The following is an 8,592-nucleotide window of genomic DNA, read 5'->3' on the forward strand; positions in this document are numbered from 1 at the left end:
CCCACTCTTGCATTCTCCCTCTTAAAAAAAAAGAAGAATCTGAAAGCCATAAGCTCAGCAAATGGGAATGTGTGGGATGAGGAAAAGGCCATGGGAATATCAGAGATAAGTGAAAGAGAAAGGGCCCATAAAGGAGAGTGAGAAAATAGAGCATAAATTGGGAGGAATACCATCATGTAAAGGAAGCAAGAGGGACTTTTGAGAAGATAAGTGTAGTCAATAAGATCAAGTGTTTTTGAGATATATTCTTATGTGTAATTGTTATATAGATATTATTATAAGGGTTTTGCCATCTCTGATAGGAATTATTTAACTATAAGTAGGTTAGTTATTCAAATTCTGGCAAGACAGTTATCAAGATATCATTTCTTCATTTTGTGCATAGTCACAAAATGTCATTGTTTGATTTAATTAAAGCATGTGTATTGCCTCTTTCTATGAACTTGTGCCAGTCACAGTGGCCAAACTATTGCTACTTGTCCGGAACTGTTTAAGTCTACTTTTCAAGTATAAGTATATCTAGGGCCTGTTTTGTTCTCAGAGTCGTCCCAGTTTGGATAATAAATTATTTGGTCACCCCATACATGGTAAACATAATTTTCGACACCTGGAACATAGTCAAACTGCCCTTCAGGTTTTCTACTAACGGATAGAAAAGTAGAAAGAAAGAAAGAAAGGAAGGAAGGAAGGAAAGAAGGAAGGAAGGAAGGAAAGAAAGAAAGAAAGGAAAGTGCTTGAAACACACATAGGTGCCACTTACTATAGTTTTAATTGCCTCCCAGTTAGATCAGGGCTTCTCTTTGGACTCTCCTCAAGTGTTCTGAAGGGAGTTGAAACAGCATAACCTGCCAAGTAAGACTGTGACTGAATCTTTTTGAGTACATCTGTACATTCTCATCCTATCCACATTCCCAGGATAATGAAAGTGATTTATTAAGCACTTGCTATGTGCTACATGCTTTCATATGCAATTTACATGTATTTAATTTTTACTACAATCTCATGAGGGAGGGGCTATAATTATTCCCATTTTACAAATGAGTAAGGTTAGTTAGCCAGTGTTTGAACCTGTGCAGTGTGGCTTCAGAGCCCATGCTCTTAACCACTACATTATACTGTTCTGTAATATCATCTTTCTCTTCACCTGCCCCTTCCATTCCTTCCTCATCCCCAACAACTTTCTCACTGGCACTCACAACTGAGTTAAATATTTCAGTATGACATATTGATTAAATGCTTCTATACTTTTAATATTAATTATTTGAATGATGGAAGATGAACCAAGAACAGAGACCTTTATTGTCTAGTCATTACTTTGATATTTTGCTCTTTTATGGGAAGAGAAGATTTGTGTCAACCATTTTGTGTTATTTTCTTTTAAAAGGATCCATAACACTTTTTTTTTAGAGGAAAAGATTTATTTATGTTTTTATTAACTTTTTTTTAATTTATTTTTGAGAGAGAGAGAGTGCAAGCGGGGGAGGGGCAGAGAGAGAGGGAGAGAGAGAATCTCAAGCAGGCTTCATACTGTCAGCACAGAACCAGATGTAGACATCAGGCACTCAGGTGCCCCATGCTTAATCGACTAAGCCACCTTGGTGGTTCTTGCTCAGTATCTCCCATGAACCTGCAGACAAGCTGTTGACGGGGGCTACATTCATCTGAAGATTTGATTAGGACTCCGTCACATGGCTGCTTACAGGAGGGCTCAGTTCATTGCCATGTAGGCGTCTCCATAGGAGTACTTAAGTATCCTTATGACATAACAGGTAGCTCCTCAGAGCAAGAGAGAAAGCAAGAGAGAAGCCACAATATCTTTTATAACTTAGCTTCATCACATGCTATCACTTCTGCTGAGTCTATTGGTCACACAGAACAACCCAATACGGTGTAGGAGTGCACTATATAAGGATACGAATACCAGAAAGTGATCATCAGTGGCCATCTTGGGGGGCTGGCTACCACAATCCACTCTTTGATCCCCTATGACTCATGTTGCTCCTGCATACAAAATGTATTCACTTACTCTCAAGGTTCCTAAAAGTCTCATTTCATTATAGCATCACCTCAAAGTTCAGAATCTCATCATATAAATCAAGTTCAGGTATAGACAGCTCCTTGAGTACAGTTCTTCTTGATCTGAAGACCTAACTAAAGAGACAAATTACCTTCCTTCACACACACCCAACATACAATGGTAAGATAAGCATAGAATAATTGCTATAAAGACACTCTTATTCAAAAAGGGGGAATAGGGGAGTCACACAAGAGTAACTGGTTCATAGCAATTCTGAAATCCAGTTAGGCACAGGGTGATATTTCCTTGATTAGGTCTCTGTGCCTGAGAATAATTCCCCACGATCTTGTCTCTCCACCTTCTGGGTTATTTCCATTCTCCAAATCACCCTTGCTTTTTCATGAAAGATAGCACACGTTTGCGGCTGATTAATTTTTTTTTTTTTGGCCTGTTTCTTGCTTGTGGAAGTTTGGAAGGTCCAAACACCTCTTTTAATTTTTCTGTGTGTATGTCCCTTTTTGTCCAGTCTGGAGATGTTTCTGCCAATGGAATTCTCTTCTGCCAATATACTTCTACAGGTGTCTCCTGTCATCCTTACAGTCATATATATTGATGAAAATGAACCCCATTCCAGCTCCAGAGGGTGTGAAACTTGATTGATTTAATCTAGCTATGATGATTTCATTCACCTTGCCAGAGATTGATTAAGACATGGTGACGTGATACCATTTTGTCCAGTGAGAAAGAAGGGGAAGGTTGTTCAAGGGTTTCTAGGAAAGGTTTTCTTTGGTGACAAATATCTCTAGGGAAGATAGAGTTCCTCTTCTGCTATAGACATTGTTAGGTCTGCATATCATACTTGCAGTTGTCATCTTTTGGCTTTGAGGCTAGCAGAAGAAAAGGCTGGAAAGCACTTAGATTCTTCATTATGTAATTGAGCAACTGAATTAATCAATGCCAGAAAAGCAAATTTTCTTTAAGTTTTTAAATACTTATTTATTTAATTAATCTCTACACCTAACATGGGGTGCACGCTCACAACCCCAAGATCAAGAATTGCTTGTTCTTCCTACTGAGCCAGCCAGGTGCTCTGTAGTCATGAATTTAAAGTGACACCCAGTCAGCATGACTGCCTGTTTGTTTTGTTTATTTATTTGTTTGTTTGTTTGGGCTGATTGCTCAGGTGAAGGCTGGAGAAAAATAGTGGATAATGTGATACAAAGAGGGTTATGTGCTTATGTGTTTACCAAGTACAGTAGGTATACTTTACAAAGAAATTTATTACAAGTATGAATCTCCCTCTTTCTACTTTCCTCTCCCCTCCCCCCTTTCCTGTGCTCTTATCTCTTTTTTTTCTGTTCTTGCCCATTCATTTTTCCTCATCCTATTTTTCCTTCCCCTTTCTTCCTCCTGTATAGGTAACTTCTCTGTCTTCTTTGAGCTACCATTTATTTTTATGCATTGTTTTATTCAATACCCATAACAGCCCTGTCTAGTAGATACTGATTAATATTCCCATTTTTTAGTTGATAGATTAGACTAAACAACTTGTTCATGGTCATACAGCTAAAAAGTAGCCAAACAAGCATTCAGCTCAAGTCTATATGATTCCAGAGTCTGTGCTTTAACCACTATGCAGGAGTGAAAGGAACTCTTGTAAAAGAAAATTTGCTAGCTCTCACTGTTAAACTAGTGGAGTTCTAGTAGATATATCTTATATAGATATATGAACAGAAAACTGTGATTAAGGCCTCTAGTTCTTATGGGAGCCAATACTGTAACTTTAAAATAATTAATATTTAAGTGTTTATTATTCTTTAAAACAAGATAAAACCTTGAAAGTTTAAAACAAGACCAAGATTGTAATTTTTCTAACTAGTTTTACCCTATTAAGTTAGCTGGTTCCCTGAAGACTTGATTGCCACAACTTAGGTAGCTAAAAAGAGGAAAATTTCAGTCCCAGACCCTCTCACCCACCCCCCGTATATGAGGATGCTAAAAGGGTGCCAACCACATCTGATATTTATCTTTTTTTCTAGGATATTTTATAACAAATCATGACCTAGAGAGAGTTCTCTGAAACCTAAGGAAATGAATCTTTGTGTATTAATTTAGAAAACCTTACTTTTAGTGGTCCAATTTTGCAGTTGTTTAGAGAGTCATATTTAGTTTTGACCATGTATCTTTCCTTTTTAGGAATAGGAAATTGGTATCAAAAAATGATGAAATCTTCTGTCTCTGGTAGTCTTATCAGTCTGTAACTAGTTGGGACTACTTAGGAATTCAATTTTTTTTGAATACTGTGCCTTAGAGAGGAAAATCTTTTCTTTGTGCTCTGATTTGGGTGTTGTTTAGAGAAAGTGATATTTAGTTTGGAGAATGACAGTCCTCTTGTCCCCTTATAGATCAGTATTGATAACTGACAAATAGCCCTGATGCCTCCAGGGCATTCACAGTTTTTGAATATTCACTCCTATTTATTTAAAAGACTTAGAGGAAAACAGCTATACTTACTCTTTTATTATGTTAATCTAATTTACATACCGACTGGAATTGTTTATATAGGGGATTCTGACAGTGATACTGTTTGCCTAAGGAAGAAAACTTGGTAGCAATCTTGTCATTTAGTATTTACAGTCTGCAAGCTGTATATATTTGGAGAATCTTTCTAAAATATTGCATGACAGGAAATTTCAATAAGCATGTTTAAATGAATTCTAAGGAAACAGACAGAAAGGAAATATGCCTCTCTGGTTCTGAAACATTTATCTCCCTGGGTGGAAAAGGGTAGGGGTAAGCCTTTGAATGATAGATAGTCCAAGAGAAAAATGCACATTAATCTGTGGTTTAATGTGTTCCCTAAATGTCTTAATTGCTTTTAAAGCCATGTAAATAAATAACATTCAAAGGACGTGAATTAATATCCTAAGAAATGACTTTCCTGATATAAGGGCTCCTATTTCAAATAATATTTATATGGCACTACAAATAATTTTCAGCCAAGAATTAAAACCTGCAGTTGGGAAACCAGAATTTACCAACTGTTAGTAGGAACATTTTTTTTTGTTTTGTGGTTTTTGTTCTACCATAAGGCTAATCCTTGCCCTAGGTATTCACATGTTGTTTCACAAAGGAAGAAAGGATCAACACTCTCAGGGAGGGGACAGAGGATCTTGGATTGCTAAATCTTACAATCTTATCTTTACAGCACATTAAAGATAGGAGTTGAACCTAAAGATAAATTCAGCATATCCTTAGTTTTATTTCTGAATACAACATTTTATGTCTTACAGAGAGATAAAAAAAAAAAAAAGGTTTGTTTTAAATGATCATCAATTTTGTGAATTAAAAGTGAGGTATCTGGTCATAATCCTCCTTACACTCTCCTCAAATGATTAAAATAAAAATCTATAAGCCAATTCCAATTTTGGAGAAGTTTTAATGTTGAACTTTATTTGATTTGTAAAACTCAGCTTATTTTCTCTTTTGCACCTATGAGTGACCCACCCCCTGACTCCTCCTGGACATAGGAAGGTTCTATAGTATTTATATCTTAGACTCATGATTAGAAATTCATGATTCAGTATATAAATACATGTAACTAAACACATACATATATGGAACATATTTCATAGAACAAGATTCACACTGTGTGTTGTACTATGATTTTTTTTTTCCTATTCTGGAGGGAAAAAAAATGCTAGTCACGACCCACAAAATTGATTTCATGGCCCACTAATGAGTTGCAACCAACAGTTTGATAAAACACTCTCCAGACTCTAGAGAAATAACAGAATTGAACAAGCACGTTCTTTTTGACTTGCTGAAATTCTGAAGCCAAGTGAAACCTCTCCTCCTTCCTTTATACCATCTTTCATGTTTTTCCCTATGCATTTGTTTCCTCACGTTATATTCAGACCTGGGACTTAACAGATTTGGGAGGTGGAAAGCTGATTTTTGTCACCACTAGCTTCAGAAGTAGAGAAGTTGCAGCTAAGAAGTGTCTCACAGAATAACCTGCAAAGGAATGAAACAGCTGTAACTAGGGTATGACTATCAGATCCTGCTGGGCACACTTTAAACCTATTGTAGAGGAGGCCTTTATTAGAGATGTACTCACTTCTTGTGAAAGATGAGTCTATAGCCTTGCTTTTAAAGCACTGTGTATGGCTGTTTAAATGAATCTCTTTTTGAAAAAATTCACAAATTTCCTAAAATTCATAAATCCTTCTGTTCTACAGCAAATACTAGAATATCAACTATAGGAAAGCAAAGATTTTTGTCCATTTTTTCACTAATATATCCCTAATCCCTAGAACACTGCCTGATACAAGTTGGTGCCCAATTTAAACATAGTTATTTCCTAAAGAATTCCCCAATTGGAGCACACCTGTATTCACATAGCATGGACAGTTTTACACAATCTTGCCGGTCATCATTCCTTATCACATTTTCTAGAAGACCCTTTGGGCCAAGATCACACTAAAAAGTAACATCGGGGCACCTGGCTGGCTCAGTCAGTACAGCAAGGGACTCTTAATCTTAGAGTCATAAGTTTAAGCCCCACATTGGGCATGGAGCCTCCTTTAAAAGAAAAAAAAAGAAAGACAAAAAATAACCTCAATGCAGTTTATGCACATCATTTATACCTTATTAAAGCTGTTTACAAAACTAAACAAAACAAAAAATAACCTCATTAATGTAAAATTGTTGCTTTAAGAGAGGCCAGTGATGCCAGGAAAGAACAAATAACCAAAGGGAGACAAAAGAAATTCTAATATGCATGATAATATCAAGCATTTATGAATGCTTAATAGCTAGGTAGGAAGGGAGAAATATTCAATTCTCTGTTATTCAGTTCTCACATTTCTGAGAAGTAGATACTACTTTTAGTCCTTTTTTTTTTTTTTTTTTAAGAAATTTAGATTTATGGGGCTTAAGTAAATTACTCAAACCTGCATAGGTAATAAGCAGTTAAACTGGAATTTGAACCCAGGTCTACTGTTTTAAGTTTATAGTAGATGAGGTTAAAGCTTATTAAGACACTAAAGTCAACTTATACACTTCAGTTTTAAATTCATATTTGTCATTTTTTCATTATTCATTTACTTATTAAATTTTAAAAGTTTATTTTTGAGGGAGAGAGAGAGACGGAACACCAGTGGGGGAGGGGCAGAGAGAGAGGGAGACACAGAATCTGAAGCAGGCTCCAGGCTCTGAGCTGTCAGCACAGAGCCCGAAGCAGGGCTTGAACCCACAAACCAGGAAATCATGACCAGAGCCAAAGTCGATGCTTAACCTACCAAGCCTCCATTCATTTAAACAAATGAGTTGAGACCCTAATATAAACTAGGTATTAGGTCAACAGTGTTAACTGCGTAGGTGTAGTCTCTGCTCTCAAGACATAGGATCTGATGGAGCAGACAGGTAATAGATAAGAAATAAACAAACAAGAAGTGTTTATCAACAAAATGTGATAAAGGAAGAAGTAGAGTGTTACAATACAGAATAATAGCTGGGAAGTCTAGGGTGTCTTTTTTTAAGATAGAATTGCCTATGGGGCACCTGAGTGGCTCAGTTGGTTAAGCGTCCAACTTTAGCTCAGGTCATGATCTCACAGTTCGTGAGTTCGAGCCCCGCGTCGGGCTCTGGGCTGATGGTTCAGAGCCTGAAGCCTGCTTCCAATTCTGTGTCTCCCTCTCTCTCTGCCCCTCCCCTGTTCATGCTCTGTCTCTCTCTGTCCCCAAAATAAATAAAAACGTTAAAAAAATTTTTTTAAGATAGAATTGCCTAATGGATCTTTTAAGCTAAGATTTGGAGGATGGGGAATCAGTCTTTCTAAGAGCAGGAGGTAGTTGTTAAGTGGTACAGAGGGTGACAACACTGTGTTCCAGGTAGCAGAATGGCTCAAGGGAAAACCTCTGAGGCAAAAAAGAGCTTGGGTAGGTGGACAGGAGCTTTGTGCACCAGAGGAACAAGAAATGTGGTTGGAGAGGTTGGGCTGGGGCCACATCATACAAGGTCTTGTCAGCCTTGGAAAGGAGTTTGGATTTTGCTACATATGCACAGGAATAGCCATTCTCAGATCAGTCCTTTGGATAACACTGCCAATGAGAGGTTTTTAATTAGAATGCTTGATAAACTCATTGCATCAAATGAAATTTCAATATCTAATTAATTAGCATGTATTACAGTAACTACTGTGTATCCCTTTACTATTATCTAGCCCTCCAGTACCTTTTCAAGAGTGCATATATTTTCTTTGGTAATTTCCCATTTGGAAATGCCCAACATTTTACTTTTATTCCTATATTGTCTACTCCTGTAATATATCAATTGGCTTTTAGAAAGCATGTATTGAAGTCTTACTAACTACTATGGATCTTATCCTGATGAACTAGCAGACTAATAGCAGAGTTAAGATACATAAAATATTACATTATAAAGTAAAATGTGTTAAATGGGATAAAAGATATCAATAAAATATTCCTGGGAATTCAGAAGAGAAAGAGATTCCTTTCAGCCCTGGGGGATTAAGGGGAAGGAGAGGAGGAGGATTAAGAGACTTCCTGAAG

Source organism: Panthera uncia (genome assembly GCF_023721935.1).
Source record: "Panthera uncia isolate 11264 chromosome C1 unlocalized genomic scaffold, Puncia_PCG_1.0 HiC_scaffold_4, whole genome shotgun sequence".
Taxonomy (NCBI): domain Eukaryota; kingdom Metazoa; phylum Chordata; class Mammalia; order Carnivora; family Felidae; genus Panthera; species Panthera uncia.